Raw genomic sequence first — 19853 nt, forward strand, 5'->3', positions numbered from 1 at the left:
TGTTATTAAAAAAAATTATAATATTAAATTATTAATGAAACTAGTATTTTATAAAATAAATAATTTCATTTATAGCAAATTTAAAATAGAAATACACACTAATTTATTGAAATATATTATAAACCAATATTTAAATAATCAATTATGATAAATAAAAGTTGAGCTCTATTTGTAGAGCAAATGAAAAAGGTAGCCAACTTTAAAGTTTATTATTTATAACTTTATTATTTGTTTAAAAGATAAATTTACATTGGAGATATTTTTTGGACCCGTAATTCGTAAATATCATTAAAAGAGCGACACTCCTACACAGGTAACAGCATACGCACGAGGACATACTGTACATGCAGCGCATATATTGACAAGTTCTTGAATCGCGTTGCAACTTACATTGGAGATGATTAACTTTATCTTTTATACAAAAATAGAATAATTCAATTTACAGAAACAGGTTAAAGAGGTTCTTAATGATGTATATTAAATAAGTTTAACCTTTTTTACTCATATCAATATTACGTATTTCAGAATTTCAGATTATACTCTGGGCTAACCTTTTTAGGGGTCGTTTGATAGTTGCTGATTGGGTTAGAGCTGACTGAGTTAGAAGCTAACTGGGTTAGAAATGCTGACTGAGTCCACATCTGACTGAATTTATGCTGTTTGATTATTTATCTGACTGATTGTGCTGAATGATAAAAATGACCATATTATCCTTATGTTTTCCTTTTGTGTTGGATAAAATAATTATAAAAATAAAAATTATCACATAAAATCCAAATTAAACATACATCATTTAAAATCCAAATACAAAGTGTAATACAAAACTCAAATACACATTGTCATACATAATAAAAAGTATATCATTTAACGTGAACCATTTGAAAGTAATTGATTAGCAATCTGGTCACGCAAAGTAGTCATATACTCAACGGCTTCTGAACCCCATTCTATGCCTTGTATATGTTGGCCCTCACTTCCTCCACCTCCCACATTAGGAGTAACCATGGTGTTTTGTTCAAAGTCCGTAAATAGGTCATCTTAAATATCATATTTCTTTATAAAATTATGGACCGCAACACAGGCAATGACTATGTCTCTTTGCACTGGAAAAGGATAAGGAGTCATACGTTTTAAAATTGTAAATCTCGCCTTCAATACACCATAATCACGTTCAATGATATTTCTAAGTTGTGCATGAGCATGATTGAACCTTTCTTCCTTAGTTAAAGCTCTGTTTCTTCGAAAATCGGCTAACCAATACCTAGTATTGCGGTAAGGAGCCATAAATCCACGGGTGTTGGTGTATGCGGCATCACAAAGGTAATATTTATCTGTAGATAGTGACAAATTAATCATATAAATAATATAGATAATAAAACTTATAGAAAAATGACAAACCTGGTGGAGGGAATAGAAATCCAGAAGTCGGATTAAATGCAACTTCTTTCAAAACTTTAGAATCATGTGCTATGCCCTCCCATCCAGCCCATACAAAGGTGAATATCATATCAAAATCACAAATTCCTATTACATTTTGATAACATTCACCTTTTCCTCTTCCCCTATAGCGAGTTTGTTCATCAACGGGCACAACTGCATGTACAAGTGTTCCATCTAGTGCACCTAATGCTTCAGGAAATATGTTTTTTAGCCGTCTATGTCGTTCCGAGGTATTTCTTGTTGTAGTAGAAGATGTTGGTACAATAATTTCTCTTGCAAAACACATCATTGCTTTTAGAACTTCATGAAAACATTGATGAATCGTTTGTATGGAGTGGTGAAACCTTTCTTTAACAGCTCGAAAACATTCATTATGTCCTATAACATGTAAAAATATAGCCATCTTCTCTTCAACGCTTATTGTCCTACTACGTTGCAACCAATTTCTTTGAGTAAAATGATTGCATAATAATATAAATGCATCTTGTGAAAGACGCATCATATCAAAACATTGTATAGGACATCCGTGTATCAAATCTTGTGTATATGCATGCCCGGTTTCTTCCGATTCGTTAGCTTTTATTCTTCCGATTCTTTTTTTTTCTTTTTCGAACCAACATCAACCAATAGCATGAGAGTATAAGGAAACCTAAAAACTCACCTTCCTTATCCATATGTAACCTGTTAAATCTTAAATACAAATCACATAAATTTTATAACATAAACCATGACATTAATCAATAACATTAAAATGGATGACATATAACTCCATAACGTAAAAATTCATCACATAAAAATCCATAACATAAAAGTCAATACCAAATAACAATCCTAAACATAACACATAAACAACCTAAACGTAAAAATCCTAAACATAACACGAAACAACCCTACACATAAAAATCCATAACATGTACCATAATATAAATCCATAAAGCATAAAGCAAAAAACATCCTACATACTAAAGTCAACCAAGTAATCCATAATTCTTTCCCGCACTTTTCACCCACAACTCACAAGTCGAAGACTCGAGGCGTAACCAAATTTTCCTGTTACCAGCATTTTCAGCGAACAACATAAGAGCGGTGATGTATTTCGGATCAGAATTTCCCCACTCCAAGCCTTTCAATTTTTCAATACATTCATCCATCTCCTTGTCAAGATTATTAGTTTGCGCGAACGCTTGAGCTGCCTTCATAATTTCCTTGCCAACCTCTCTTATGTCATCATCCAGTGTTTCCGTGGGTGCATTTCTTTTTCCTCTTTTATTTTTAGATCGGGCAGACGAATCTCCACTTGCATGTGATGCACTTGTAGGTGGGGGTACTGTTGAAGCTGAGGCTGGGATATCCATTTGAGGTGGAGTATCTACCATCTCAATATCCTCATAATCTTGTGTAGTAAAGGCTTCTGTAGGATGAGGGAGTGTCGAAGATGGTCCCCAACTAGCAGCACCGGTCGAGGTCGCACCGTCAAACAACTTGGTGCATAGATCAGGGTAAAGGAGGGGTGCATTTCTTAATTTCTCAACCATCTTGTTCAACTGTTTGAGAAAATAATTTTATTATTAAACTTTTTAATAAATAATAATGTGTTTTAAATTAAAAGATTACCTTCGCCTCCGCTTTCCACTCTTCATCCGTCATTTGAAACGTGTTTGTGACAGGATTATAGAGATTCCCAGTTTTGTTTTTTAATTTCAACCAAACTGCATACTTGCTTTTCAAGTAGTCATAACGATATTTCATTTGTTTTTTCTCAACAACAAAGTCGTGTTCTTTTTTTAGTTTTTCAGCTATTGTATTCCATGAGGTACTTTTAAGACCACTACCCTCCTGACCGTTATTTGTTAGTTCTTCGATACATGCATCAAGAAAAGTTTTGTTCACAAAATTCGAAGACCAACTAGCTCTACTTCTCTTTTCTGCCATGTCTAAGGAATAAATAAATGTTTAGCTTGTTATGCAAGTATATACACATATTTCCACACAAAAACACAAATACATATACATATACAAAAAGATGTAACACAAATAAATACACCAATATACACATAAATTTGCACACATATACACAAGTACATGTATACATATACATATACACATAAACATATTGCATTAAATTCACACTACTTTTCTACTACTTGCATGTTTCCAACATTCATTTTTTGCATATTATTTTCAAAACTTTTACTTTTTCATTTACCTTTTTCATATATAACCTTGACAGCTATAAAGAAATACAATACAACAAAGATATGTAGTTACACAACCACTAGAATTATATATAATTTTCAACAGCTTGCTTATCATTACACCATCATAATTTCAGATTCACCACATCATAATTTCGGATTCACCAATTTTGTTTTTGGAGGATATATAGTAATAATCAATAATTTTTTCACTTCTTGTTTTCAAGAATCAAGAAATAACATGCATGCTCCCATGGAAATTTTAAGAATCAAGAACATGAAAATTGAATTTTAAAGGAACAAAATTATCAAGTTATGTTGCTGTTGTTTATGATGCAGAAAAAATTATCACTTCTGGACAATTTTCCCCTGAATATGAATGCAAAAAAAATTAGAACAACAGAAGGAAAACAAACCTATTCCTGCGATCGTTGTTGATGGATTTTGTTGTTGTTGATCGCTATTTCTATTTATCGCTTCCTTGATGGATGTTGCGGCTATTCACCAATTCTCTTCATGCGATCAATGTTCTTACTGTTGGCCGATGTTGTAGTCGCTGGAAGTTAAACGTGGGAGGGATGATTGCAAATCTGATCGCAGTAGAATGTAGGGCAAGCAATATGTTTTTTTGATTTTTTTCTCGGTCCGTCAAGTAGAAAACAAGGACCGAGTCCTCTCTTTTTTTGGACCAGATCCTAATGTTGGACCGAGTCCTTCCACCTATAATCAAAATCAAACGTGCCAATTGGTTTCTTATGGACCCAGTCCCTCTTTGGACCCAGTTAAATACCATATCAAACGACCCCTTAGTCATGTTAGTATTTGTTATTTTAGATATTATTTCAAGTCGGTTTTTAAAGATTTTTTATTTTTATGTTTTATATTGTTTTAAGGGAAATCTCCAGAAAAGTCCTAAAATTTTAGTATAATTTATGAAAAAGTCCCAAACTAAATTTTGTTTACAGAAAAGCACAAAATACCAGTTAAAACTTCGAAAAAACCCTTTTCGGCCGGTTTCACAGATTTTGCTGGTATTCTGTCCTTTTTCGTTAGTTTGCTCAAAATTTTGGGACTTTTCCAAAAATAACATAATAACCAAAATATTGGGACTTTTTTGAAAATTACCATGAAATTAAAGGATATTATTATTAACAAATCATTTATAAACATAAAAAATATTTTTATTATAAAAAAAAGAAATACATTTGTTGCTAATTTCTAGGAATAAATTGGTGGTCTAAGTACTTCTCTATTGCTTCCTGACCAGTCAAACTCTCTACGTTCTTCCTATGCATTATTGTGGGTATGATGGTGAGATGTACTTAGTTAGCATTCCTCTAATGTTGGTGTTCCTCTTATGTTGTTTAACCTAACTACCAACCAACATTCATACCTCACATGTAAAAAACCATCGGCTAACACACATCTATAAAATGTGATAAGTGAACCGTAAATGATAATTTATATGGAAACAAGTGAAGAGTGATTATCTATTTAAATTGTCGTTCAAAGTTTACTTTTCACTCTCGATAGATGTTTGTAATTTTATGGTTGTTACCGGGTAATGTTTGGAGGTTAGGTGGTAGTTAAGTTAAAGAACATAATGAAAGATCTATATGTTCGTGTAATGATATTTTCTAATAACATGTGATCATATAGCATCATGCCTAATAGCAAGTAGACACTTATTGATTGTGTATTAATAAATATTATCAACTCTTGTATTGGTCACGCCTAACAGAGTACTTCTCACTATCACACCCACAACGATACATAGGAAGAACAAAGAGACTTTGAAGTGGTCAACAAACAATAGAGAAGTACATAGTCCACCATTATATTCCTAAAAATTAGCAACAAATGTATTTCCTTTGTTTATAATAAAAAATATTTTTTATGTTTATAAATGATTTGTTAATAATAATATCCATTAATTTCATAGTAATTTTTAAAAAAGTCCAAATATTTTGGTTATCGAGTAATTTTCAGAAAAGTCCTAATATTTTGAGCAAACTAACGAAAAATGACAGAATACCGACTAAATCTATGAAACCGGCCAAAAAGGGTTTTTTCGAAGTTTTAGCCGGTATTTTGTGCTTTTCTGTAAACAAAAATTAGTTCGGAACTTTTTCATAAATTAGACTAAAATTTTAGGATTTTTTTGGAGATTTCCCTTGTTTTAAATATTCAATAACCTACATCTACTATAACTTTCGCTTTTTAGTTTTAAACTTCCAGCTTTCAACTAATTTATAATAGTGAATTGATTTTTATATAACAATTTATGCTTTATAGAGTTGTATAATACAAAATTTTAAAACATAAATAGTTGTGTATGAAAAAAAAAATATTATATCAACTTATTTTATCAAATATTCCAGAAAGATATATGTTGGTTTTTAATAGAAGTTAACAAAAATATATATGATCTTTGTTCAAAGAAAATTAACAAAAATAAATTACAAATTAAATTATACAAGAAAAGGAATGCATATTACGCGTAAGGAGATGCGTCATGTGTCACCATGGTTTCCAACTACTACTTTGACTTCCGGAATATCCGATAATAAATAAGAAATGTTATATGCGACTATGCGTAAATCGTTTGATGTGTTATAATTAATAATTAGGTGTGAGACCCGTATGTTATAATTAATAATTAGGTGTGAGATTCCGTATGTTATACGGGTTTGATAAAACAAAAAATTAAATATGAAAATTTAAACAAAAATTTATTAGAATTTGAAATTTTAGATTTGAAATTTAAAATTTAAAATTTAATTTTAAAAGGAAACATATTAAATACTATATGAGTAATAATATTGTAATTTGTTGGTTATTTTCAATTAAGTCAATTATTAACTGATATGTAAATATGATGTGTTAATTAAGAAAATATATAAAAAAAATGAGAAAATGACAAATGGAAAAAACATTTATTCAAAAATACCAAAAAATGACATGTGACAAAATTATTTTCATTTATTAAGGAGGATAGACCATGGATGAAAAGGCCAATAGATCACTATATTTAACCTTTTAAGTTTTAAATACCCCATAATAAGTTGATTAATAAGATGCATCTATATATGATAATTTAGCATATACGTTTCACTTGATTAAAAAAAAATATAGATATTGAGATTCAACATCAGCAATATATTTCTCATTTGCTGCAATAACGCTTCAGCGTACCGGTAGCAACGGGGTATGTCTAATTATAAATGATTATATGAAAGAGAGGTATAATCATATATAATTATACATGTTTATACGTATATGCCTAATCATAAATGATTATACATATATGTCTAATAACAGACTGAGTAATCATATATGATTATGACAGTTGGTAGCAGAAGAGGTGGGGGTGACAGAGGTGGCAGTGGTATAAGTGACGGATGTGACAGTGGTGGGGTCGGTTGGTGTCAGAGGTGGTGGTGGTGGCGGTTGTGGTGACGGAGGAGAAAGGAACGAGCGGCGCTATATAATCGTTTATGATTATAACAGGTTTGTTGCGCCGGTATGCCGGAGGGTTAGAGCGGCAGATGTGAAATATGTGGCTGGGGTTGAATCTCAAGATATCTAATTTATTTTTAATCTCAACGAAACCTATATATATATATATATATATATATATATATATATATATATATATATATATATATATATATTTAGGGTTTTTTTGTTTTCCAAATAACCCTTCCCTATATATATATATATATATATATATATATATATATATATATATATATATATATATATATATATATATATATATATATATAAAATTTTTGGAAATTTATCTTCAAAATAAATGGTTCCTTTTGGTCACCGGGTCTAGCTTTGGAATACTGATAAAAAAATGTTATGAAAAACTCAATTCATGACTAAAAATACAAAAGAAAATAACAATAAATAAATAAAAAAAGGTTCTTGACGTGAAAATTTAAAAATCGACTATGCAGACTAAAAATGCTATTTACCTTTTATAAATAATCTAAAAAATGTTATTTACTTTTTACAAGGTTCTAAAAAGCTTGTCATGGCTCTGTCATGGCTCGTCATGACTCCAAGGCTTGTATGTGCCGCCAAACTTTATCAAAACGCCGCCTTGACTCATATATGTGTATAAAAATGAATAATAGTAGAAAATACATATAGAAATATGAATTATATACAAAATTGCCGCCTTAAGTCACGCCTTACAAACGACGTGACTCGCCAAGGCTCGGAAAAGCTCGAAGCTTGACATTGCCGCCAAGTCACGTCTTACGTTATTTAGAACCTTGACTCTTTATATATAATCAATGTAAATGTAAAATTTTATTTATAAACCGGTCTAAAAAAAGAATTATATCATTATATGTATATATATTATATCCTCGAGGTTCTTTCTCATTTTTGAAAGTTTCCACATAAATTCATATCTACATATGACAAGGATTGTCTTCATTGCCCACTAACTAGTCGTACATCAACGTCATTTTCAAATTATAAATCAAACCTAAATAACTAATAATATTTTAATAAAAAACTATACTGATTCTGGATAACACCGTCAACGTTTTTGTATTTTTTATTATGGAATTTTTTGAAAGTACTTTTTATTAAATATTTAATTAGTTTGATGGTTGCCGGCGTTGCCGCGTTAGACGGCTTTGGTTCGTACCAACTCAATTGTCTGTAGTCTGTACAATACGCTTGAAGATTTGTACTTCAAATTATTTGATCTACTAAAGATGATTTTATATATTTTAGTAGTAAATTATTATTGTATAATAAATTATGGAGTATAATAAGTATATGGTTTATTCAATAATCCCTTTAACGCATCTCGACATGTAAACACTCATAAAGAACGGATTATTTCACATCGGCTACTTTTCAAAACTCAATTGTTTGGCATATGGCAACCATGTAGTATAAATAATATATCCACATATATATTCAACATTGACCAACCCAAAAGTCACATACTACATCCACAAATGTTATTAGTAACATTTATATTTGTTTATATTATTGCATATTAATTCTCAAAATGATTATGATTTCATATCCTTTAAATTAAAGAAGGATTACCATATACCAAGATTATTGGACCTTACGTAATATTTAAAATAAGTCACACAAATAAGATGCGTGGTTGCCATATGCCAAACTATTAAAGAAGTCAACAGTTGTACTGGAAGAAAAACGGAAGAAACGTTGGCCTTGCAATCAAACACCAGACCAGAAAAATCTTCAAACAAATGAAATTTCAAACCTGATAATATTTTACAAATGAAATATCATCCCACAACGAAGATATAACCATGAGTGTGTCACAAAAGGGAAACGAGACATATACTAGTGACAAAAAATAAAAGTAAGAGTGTAGATGAAGAGTAGCATGGTTGAGCATGTACATACAAACGCAATACCGTAATACACAAAATACTATGAGCCGATGCTAATAATAAGTAGAGAGTAACAAATATGTATTAAGCAGACATGTAAAACAAGTAGAAATTGAATGCACTGAAAACATAACGACGTGCACAATAAACGAAAGGAAGATATCACCTAGATTACTCGTATTCTACTCCACCACCCTCATTTGAAACCTGGACAGTCTCATTTTTTAATACATTCACTAATTTGTGACTAAAATTAGTGATATGTGTTTACAGGTGTTTTTAATGATACAGGTGGTCATTTTGTAATAAAAGATAAAAAAAAGGTCATGTGAGTATATATTACACCAAATATATGGTTATTTTTTATGAATAACTTCATGAAATATTATTCAATGAAAAAGGTTTAATGTAAAAATATAAAGAATATTTAGCACCCAAAAATACAAAGTGGTTGATATAAATGCAAAATAAGCTATATGCTCTTTTGTGCTCTCCAAAAGAGAGAGAAATGGTATCTACAAGCTACAGAGAGAAAAAAAATAACTTATAATATAAGGGATATTAAGGATGACAACATACAAGTTTTAGTGAAAGATAATGATATTAAGAGGAAATAAGGTAGTTTTTTTTTCAAATTCAAAGCTAAACTAACTATAACTTAGTTATCATCCTACAACGAGTGAGATGACAAACGGACAACAAGTTGTGTCGTTAAACCTTTTTGTATGGTAAAGTCAATTCTTTTGAAGACTACATCTATAGATCTAGGGGATATAACATTGCTATGCATGATCCGTTGTACTCTATTAAGAAGCTTCACCGCATCCGACACGAGGAAACCAAAATTTAGCACCCAAAAATACAAAACATTTGATATAAATGCAAAATGATTGTACTTGCAAGCAGAGCGATAAAGAGGAAGTGAAGTAAGCATTAAAGAGGATGGGGTAAGAAATCTGTTGGATGGGACCAAATTCCTATAACTGTGTGGTTGTGCCTTAGGGAGGAAGGAATGGAGTTGTTGATAAACCTATTTAAAATCATCTTAAAGTCAACTAAGACGTGTGAGAAGTAGAGATCAAGTACTGTGATACCAATTTATAAGAACAAACGAGATGCCCTAAGTTATGGCAACCGTATATGTATTAAACTACTTAGTCATATGATGAAGCTTTAGTATATGAAAACCAATTTGGCCTCATACATGGGAGGTCAATGAGCAAGGAGATCCACCTACGTAAGATATCTTATGGAGAAGTTTAGAGAAATAAATATGGATCTCCATGTGGTGTTCATGTAACACCCGTTTATTTATTAAATAAATAAATAAATTGATGAATGTATAGTAGCCCAAAAATCGAGTAATAATTATCGGGATGTTAGTTTCGGGGGTTAAAGTGCAATTAAGGGACTTATTTTGAAAAGGTTTTGGAAGAGGAGGGGCTATTTGTTATCATTTGGACCAATATAAAAGAATTTATGGAAACAGGGGTTAACGAGTAAATATTAGACTTAATTTGAGAAGAATTCGTCAAGGAGGGGCCATTTGGTAACAATTGGATTGAATTTGAAAGAAAAGGGAAGGGGGAGGGACTGATATTGTTATTATGGCATAATGTTTTGAGGGATCGGGTATATAGCTTAAGGTACACCTAACCCTAGGAATGAGAGGTGCAGCCGTCACCTTACCATCCACCCACCCCCCCCCCCCCTCTCCTCCGATCTCCGGTGCCATTTCCCTTTGCTGTTCAAGTCGCAACCATCTCCGATGAGGTCGCCAATCGCCGGAGACCGCCAACGACGCCTGCCATGGCCGGAGATATCGAAGACTGATGGGTGAATCGGGAGTGATGACCGCTGAGGTCGTTTCCGGTGGAGGTACGAACACCATAGTTGAGAACCAAGACCGCCGAACGCGCTGTGCTTCGCCATCGTGACGTCCGGGAACCCGCTGGTGACTGTAGGCGGAGTGGGAAACGTCGATGCATGGGATGTGATCGACGAGATTGCTGCCGCCGCTATGCTGCAGCCGTTGAAGATTAAGCCGCCGGCGAGCGACCTCGGTTCTATGCTGCCGCTGCGAGGCTATTCCGACGAGATTGTACTGGTTCCAATTGCTCCTCCCTCTGGGTTTGTTCAGACCGTCATCACTGCCGCCACTCCAAGTCGTCTTTGCTGTTGCCGCCGCCACCGTGAGCCACCAGGTGGGTGGCTGGAGTACATTTTGAAATCGGTTGTGGGTGTGTTTGTTTGTGTGGTCGGAAATACAAGGCTGCCACCATCTACCACCGCTTGCCGCCGCTAGGTGGCTGTGTGTGTGTGTGTGTTTATTTCCCTTTTTAGTGTGTTTATTTTGAGTTGTAAAATGTAATTCAAAAATGGAATAATAAAAGAAATTGAAAACCACCACCTTAGGGTGGTGGCTGCAGCCTCCTGCCGCCACCGACCGCCGTGTCGGGTAGCGGTGTGCTTGCCTTGTGATTTTGATTCGTTTGGGGTGCTTGAAACCCTAATAGGCCTTGGAAACCCTAATGGGCCCAATGAAACCCTAATGGGCCTAGTGAAACCCTAATGGGTCTAATGGACCCTAATTAACCTAAGGAAAACCCTAATGGGCTTAAGGACATAACTATCGGGCCTATTGGGCTAAGATGGGTTGGAAACCCTAATTATGGTTTGGAAAACCCTAATGTAATGAAACCCTAATTTGGGACTTATCGGGACCGCATCGAAATTATTTAATGAACTTAAAATATTAATTAGTAATCGTTTACAATCAACCTAAGTTAATATTGGACTTAATGGATTATGTCCTTAATGGGTTAAGTAGGACAACTTAACCCTAATCGTCATTTTATGTGAAACCCTAATTTCACTTGGGTTTATTGTTGGGCCTCTCTATTGGGCCTTGATGATTGGATTACTAATGGGCCATCCAAGAATAATCAAATGGACTAGAGAAATTATTTGGGCTTTAGGGTAAGTCCCATATGAGGAGTTGGGCCTAATTTGGAAAATTAGGCCATAGATGGGCCATAGTTTGGGCCTTTATGATTATGTGATAAGGGCCATTAGAATATTGAATGTTGGACTGGACTAAATGGTTGGGCCTTATGGTAAGACCTTATAAAGGTTTGGGCCCAATTTGGAAAATTGGGCCATATGTTGGGCTTTGAGCCATAGTTGGACTTTTGGGCCTTTAGATTGCGCCTCGGGCTTGAATCAAACCAAGTTAGGGGTAGAGTAGTCTTTTACCCCCAAGCATGGACTTATGGTTATGTATTGGAACCCAATTATTAATTGGGTGTTATTTTGGTGTTGACAGTTCGGGAACCTGTCATCCAGCAGCTGGGGTTGAGTCTGCGGGACTTCAGCAGTGTGGGGTTGAGTCTACGGGACTTCAGCAGTGTGAGGTGAGTTACCTTCCTGTAGCGGTGGTTCTACGGCCACAATGCCGACCCACCAGTAGGAGTTGTATGTTAGATGATTGTCTTTGTGATATTCATCTAGGTTTGCTACTACATGATATGTTTACGTGCTAGCATGATATGTTATATGTGATAGTGGTAGTATGAGGGGAATAGTCCCCAAGTTCGGTTGTTAGGACCTAAGGGCAGTTCGGGCACCCTAGATATGTCTGACAGTATGTTTATGCTATGTTGTTATATGGTAGTAGTAGGAGGTGAAATAGTCCTCGTATCTCGGTCGTAGGGACTGAAGGGTAGGTCGGGCACCCCATATATGCCTGACAATATGATTATGTTATGATATGTGTGATAGTAGTAGTAGGGGTGAAATAGTCACCGAAGTTCGGTTGTTAGGACCGAAGGGTAGGTCAGCACCCCAGAATGGCTTGACATGGGTAGGTCAGCACCCGAGAATGACTTGACATGGGTAGGTCAGCACCCTAGAATGGCTTGACATGGGTAGGTCAGCACCCCAGAACTGTTTGACAGGGTAGGTCGGCACCCCAGAATGGCCGGACCGGGTAGGTCGGGCACCCCAGAATTGCCCGACAGTATGTATGCTATGTGATTGTATGGTATGTGGTATGATGGGGGAACTCACTAAGCTTCGTGCTTACGGTTTTCAGTTTTGGTTTCAGGTACTTCGTTTTTAAAGGAAAGAAGCCGGCTCGATCGTAGCGCATCACACTATGGTTTTCCGCACATGAGATCTTTGGGATTACACTTTGATATTATTTTATGATAACATGTTTTGATTACTGACACTTTGGTTTGACACGAGATATTATTATGAATGTTTTTATACTGATGGTTTTATGTAATAACTTATTTAAAATGAAATTTTTGGCCTTGAATTTTGGGATGTTACAAGTTGGTATCAGAGCCTTGGTTTGAGGGATTCAGACACACTCTCAGGTGTGTCTGAACTCAAACTAAGGACTTGATATGAAAATATTCAAAAGTAAAATCATTTTATGAAAAGAAGTTTGAAAAGAATTTGAAAGAGAAAAGAACTTTGAAAGGAACAAAGTGTGTGATGCGTGCAATCAACCGAGCTCAAGTAAGTTTTCCCCAAGATACCCATACATGTTGTTGAGAGAAAAACTTAGAGACACACTTGAACAAACGTTAGAACAAGTGGATTGCGGAATAGTTAATCTCGAAGGATCTAAAAGCTCAACAATAATATTAATAAGTTAGAATTAGATAGTTAGAGAGTTAGTTGCGGAAAGTAAAGAAATAGAAATGACAACAATTGTTATATCAAGTATACACGTAAGTCGATTCATAACAAGGAATGCATTCAAACCAAGTTAATAAGGAGGATCAAACTTAGTGATTAAGTCACAGAAGACTTGCTCCGAAGAGAGGTTATAATCAATTGTATTCTAGTAATATTTGAGAGTAAGAAGGGATGAGTATTAGAGAGATAGAAATGATAACTTTAGAGATGTGTATTCAGAATAGATAGATGCGTAAGTTATCCGTATTGAATACATGAGAATGAGCTCTATTTATAGAGACTCATGAAGTACACTAGATTACATCTCTAAGAGTATCCATGCAAGGCATACTGGACAATATAGAGTATTATAATAAAGACAAGTAAAGTAATCTAGCTAAATGACTGTGGTAGGTAGAGACTCCGGATGCGGTTGCTGAAGAAGGAACTTGACTGCGGGTGCTGGATGGGTGCGGTAGCTGAAGAGGTTGCGGTAGCTGAAGTTCAAGAGGGTCACTTTTTATGATTCAAAAATTTCCCCCTAAGTGACCTCTTTAACTTTTGTTCAGCTATCAAGTTTGAGGAACTTGATCAGGATCCACCAAAACTTCCTGATGTTTTCCAGCCAGACGATTCTCCTTAAGATCTCGAATTTGACTTCTGCGGTAGTGTGCTTCGATCTTTCAACTGCGGTTCGGCAGATGTCAAGTTGCTTCTTGGTGAGGCGATGCATGGCAGTTATAGGAATGAAATATTTGACATTATCGATCTTCCTTTTGAAAATGACTCCAAGTTCAGGAAAGTTGGTTGCGCCTATGGATCTTTCTTGATAGCCTTCGGTAGGCATTGGTGCAGGGTCAAGTGGTGGCATATCAAATTTCTTGGCAATGATGGGGTAGATGTCTGCGTCGATCTTGGCAAAATCACAGACCTTTTCCTTCAAAAAGGTATTAGCCCTTTCAAGCGCAATCTTCATTTTCTGGTGCTTCTCTGACTTGTTCTGGAACACCTTGGCAATGAGAAAGATTTCTTCTGGATTCATACAAGGGAAGTCTGCTTGGGTGCGGACATAGTCATGCTCCCTTCTAGTGAGGGTATACTGGATGTAGTCAGCCTTCATCAACTTCCGAATCTTGTAGTTCTTGACTGCGGATGGTCTATCGTTAGACCATATATTCTCAATGGAAGAGGCATGCTTAGCATGAAAAAGACAAAGTCTCTCAAATTCCATTGGCAGTCTCTTGTGATCTGGAAGGCTGCGGTCGAATTGCTCAAATACTGTGAAGTATTTGGCATTTGGAGATATTGGGACATCCCAGTAGCCATCAGTAGGGGGTTCAACATAGGTGAGGTGGGGTCTGTAATCTTCGTCCAGCAGTCTGCGGTGAGGATTGATCCAAGAGTTTATCAAGGATTCGTCCATCATAGTATCAAAACCGCATTCTCTCCATATGAGCTCTGCAAGTTTGGCTGCCTTCCAATCTTGTTTCCTTTGGGTGGTGGTAGGAGAGTCATTTGAGCTTGGAGAGGACATGTGCTCAGCCAGGTTTTTGAAGTGAGGGGGAGTCTCTGGTTTCTCAGGAGTGACCTTCTCTTGCGGTGGAGTGTTATGAGGTGGAGTATGATGAGATGGTCACGGTGTAGGAATTTTTTCTGTGATGATGGGGGGGCTCTGATGTTGTGAGATGGAATGATTGGAGTGATGGACTTCATCTTCACTATGATGGACTTCGTCTTCACTTCCCCCTCTTGAGGAATGCAACAGAGGAGCTTCCTCAAGCCATTTTCTCATGCCATCAACCTTGGCAAAAACGTCTTCAAATTGAGCTTTAAGGGCATCAGCCAACTGTTGATTATTGGGAATGGTGGGGTTGAAGAGCAGTCTATGAATTTCCTTGGTGAGCTGAAGAATCTCGGGACCATGGAAGTTAGAGGACAGAGATCGTTGCAGTCTATTGATCGTGGCTTGAAGAACTGAGATAGTGGACTCATACGCAGTGTGAGTCTCAGCTATCAGTTTTTGAGACTGTGTGGCTTGATCCGCAATGGCTGCTTGGAGATCCTTTTTGATTGCGGTCACCTCAGAGATGAGGCATTCCGCAGTAGCCATGAAGTCCCTGTGATCTGCTTTGCGGTTGTTGTCAAGGGACCGGATCCCCATTTCAACTTTGAGAGAAATTCTCTCAGCAGCCAAACGCTCACGTGTTTCCAGGCGTTCTATCCGTTCGATCAGTGACTGCGGTCCGGGGGTATCTTCTGGTTGCGGTTGAGTTGGCTTGACCGCAGCTAGGATTTGATCGACTTTGGCTTGTAAGCTCAGAAATTCTTTCCTTGTGACAACATTCTTCTTCTTTTTCTTCTTTTCTTTGGGTTTTGAAGTTGAATGGTGAGAGCCACTGGATTCCTCTTCTTCATCGAACATCATGAGGTCATCATCAGAAGGACTGGGCTTATTTACCTCCTGAATGTCTTCATCATCAAGACCGAAGGTGGGAGTAGAACTGACTTCTATTGCGGTTCCTTCGTCTTGTGATTCATGAACTGTTGGAGTTGGAATTGGATTTGGAGTTGGAGTTGGAGTTACTCTGGAGGTACCTGCACCTTCACCTGTTGCTTGAGCTTTGAGGATTGTTTCAGCCATCTCGGTCATCCAGTCTTGAACCTTTAGAATGGTGGCTACGGTATTGGCATTATTGATTGCGTCTGCCCAATACCGTGCCACTGACTGGATTTCTTGCTCCTTTTGTTGTTGTTGCTTGATCTGTTGTTCCTTGCGGGTTTGGAAGGCCCTTCTGAAAGCGTCATATTTCTTGATTTCTGACTCAGTTACCGAAGTGTAGCGTAACCATGAGTCGTTTGAATCATATCCGTCAAATCCTTGGAAACGCACCGAAGTGTCCTTCGGGTCCACGGATCCTTGCACATTTGTGCTCACCGTGCCTAAACCACCTGCTGCGGATGTAAGCAGAGTAGGATTTCCTGAGCTTCCTTGGTCTCCTTGACCCGTGGTCAAGTTTGGCCTCGGCTCAGTTCTGGCATGGGCGAAAGAGGTGCCCTGCGGTTGGGGAGGTGTTTGAAGTGTTTGGGTTACGTTCAAGAGGATGGAGCGCAACTCCTCAGGTGAAAAGAAATGCAGTCGGGAAGCCCTGGAGACCTTAGGGCGAGTACCAGTGTCATCCTCATGGGAGTGAACTGGGGGGGGGGGGGGGGGAGTCTCCACGATGTGGTGAATCAGACTCACTTTATGAGTCTGATTGGAAAATGACAGTGGTGTTGAATGGGTCTGCGGCCACCCCAAGGACTACCGGAGCCTTTTGAGAGGCTTCAGTATCGGTCCGGTCACGCATTTGGCCAGAGTTATCGGTTTTTCTTTTCTTAAGGATAGCAATTGGTTGCCTATCCTCATCAGAATCACTATCAGGTGTGGTTGCGGTAGGTTTGGTTTTACGTTTCTTGGTGGGTGCGGTTCGTTTGGGAGCATCCTTATTGGGTGTTCTTTGTTTCTTCTTGGTGGCCAATTGCTTTCTTCTTTGAGAAAGATTGGAAAGAGTAGTGGCAGAAGGGACTGCGGTACCTTCAGGGTTAATGGTTGCGGATAGGTCTTGAAGAGGCGGGGTAGGAGGGTATGGGGCAATACCTTCCGTAGCCTCAATATGATCTGAGACATCAGCAGTCTCAAGACCAAGTGTGGAAAGAATGTGGGTAGGGAGTCTTCGAATTGGTCCAAAGACAGTTTGATCAGAAGAGGGATTGTACCTTTTGAGATCCTTGGTGACAAAGAAATCGATGTCACTGCCCATGTCGATTCTTGCATCCGCATGAAGGTCTGAAATGCAGAGTGACCAGAACCTTGCAAAGTGAGCTCGGTTGGGTTCTCCCTTGGGTTCTCCTTGGGAATGTATTGGATAAAGTCGTCCCATAAGATCTGCCCGTAGTTCACGTCATGACCTGTAAATATGCTCCATACCAACTCTAGAAGCTTCAGTCCCATATTGTCTGTGCCTCCGGTTCTGCCGGATACACTGCGGATGACGAAATGGCAAACAAATTGCCAGACCGCAGGCAGTTGGTTTTTCTTGAATTCCCCTATTCCCTTTATCTTTTTCTGATAATCCATTTGGTAAAGAGCTGAAGTAACGTCCGCCATAGATGGGGTGAAAATCTTGATGGAGGGATGAACAAGAAGGTTAATGGCAGAAAGAAATTTTTCTTTGGACAGAATGACCAAAGAATCGTCAATCAGGTTAAGGTGAACTTCTTGAGGGTTTTCGATTGGGCGATAAGCTGAGAAGGTACATTTAAAAAGGGTTGGGAGTGGAACAACATCTGTGAAAGCATCAAAGGGGCCAAACAGGGGATGATTCTTCAGAAACTTGATCATCAGCTTGATCGGAGCATTGTAGGAGGGATGATCTTCAAACACAGCTCTGAAGTTGCTTGAAGCAATCGTGGGAGAGTCTGAACCATTAGCGTTCACTGATCCTGAAGCCTTGGATTGTTTCTTGGATGCACTGGATTTCACCATTGTAGGATCTTGAGAGAAAGAGTAGAAAAACAGAGTTCTTGAAGGATCTGAGAGGGAAGGTTCAATGTTCAGAAAGCGTAAAGTGATTTTGGGGAAGAAGGGTTTATAAAGGGATGGAATTTTTTTACCCTAGGTAAAAAGAAAGGTAAAACGTCGTTTGGAGGGAATCTTTTGAATCGGAGATTAAATCTCAGCCACATAAAAAGAAACGGTTTAAAAAAGATTTTTGAGATTTGCCAAAAGAGGGTTTGCATTTAATGAAAAGTCAGATGTACATCATCACGTCAGGTGATCGTGGGGTGAGGGGAGATGAAGTTGTAACGGATGGGACGTTCTGGGTAAGCGGAAAAGACAAATTAAGGATGTGATTATGGAAAAACGTTCTTTTTGTCATCATACCTAAAAATAGGTCTGACACAAGGTTTATTCAGAAAGAGAATGAGACAGTTTCTCAAGGGAATGTTTTTTTGTTATTTAATGTTTTATTTAATGAAGGATCATTAAATAGCACACAAAGATTCAAGGGTTGATGAAACAGTTGAGAAATTATCAAAGTGATTGCGGATGGAAACTTCATTGCGGATGACCAGGTGTCATTACGGATGAACAAATGTCATTGCGGATGGGTATATTTATGACTGCAGTAGAAGAAACTGAGGAGATCACTTGTACAAAAAGTAGTAATAACAAACAATAAGGACCCATGAAAAATAAGTATGATATATGGTTGCGGTACCTAGACTGCGGTACCAAAACCATCTATCATAAGTAACTTTCAGTTAGAACCGCAACGGAGACCAAGGATGGTATGAGGTAACTATCAATTCAAAAAGAATTGCGGGTCTGGATTCATCATTCCTAACATTTGCAGGAAGGTGTTAAGTTTTATGGAGTCGATCGCTTTTGTGAACACATCAGCAATCTCTTCATGAGAATGGACAAAGATGAGTTCATTGTTACCTTTCAAGATGTGGTCTTTGATGAAATGATACCGTAGTTCAATATGCTTAGTCTTGGAGTGCTGAATTGGATTGTGAGAAATAGCAATAGCACTTTCAGAGTCACAATAAATCGGTATCCGCAGCATTCTATATCCGTAGTCCAATAATTGAGTTTTCATCCAAAGGACTTGAGAACAACAGCTGGCTACGGCCACATACTCAGCTTCTGCGGTAGACAGAGATACACAACTTTGTTTCCTTGAAGACCAGCTGACGAGTCTTTCTCCCAGAAATTGACATCCACCTGAAGTGCTTTTTCGATCTAGTTTGCATCCGGCGTGATCCGCATCTGTGAATGCTTGAAGGCTGAAGTCATTGCCTACGGGGTACCATAGACCAAGAGATTTGCTTCCTTTCAGGTATCGTAGTATCTGTTTGGCTGCGGTCATATGTGACACTTTTGGGTCAGCCTGATACCTTGCGCATACACCTGTTGCAAAGACAATGTCTGGCCTGCTTGCGGTGAGGTACATCAAAGAGCCTATGATACCTCTATAAGTCTTGTGATCCACAGATTCGCCTGTGGGATCAGCAGAGATCTTATAACCGAAGGCCATGGGGACCTTATCCGAAGAACAGTTGTCCATAGAATATTTCTTTA

The sequence above is a fragment of the Lactuca virosa genome, chromosome 5 (genome assembly GCF_052849685.1).
Source record: "Lactuca virosa cultivar CGN04683 chromosome 5, Lactuca_virosa_CGN04683_v6, whole genome shotgun sequence".
Lineage (NCBI taxonomy): Eukaryota > Viridiplantae > Streptophyta > Magnoliopsida > Asterales > Asteraceae > Lactuca > Lactuca virosa.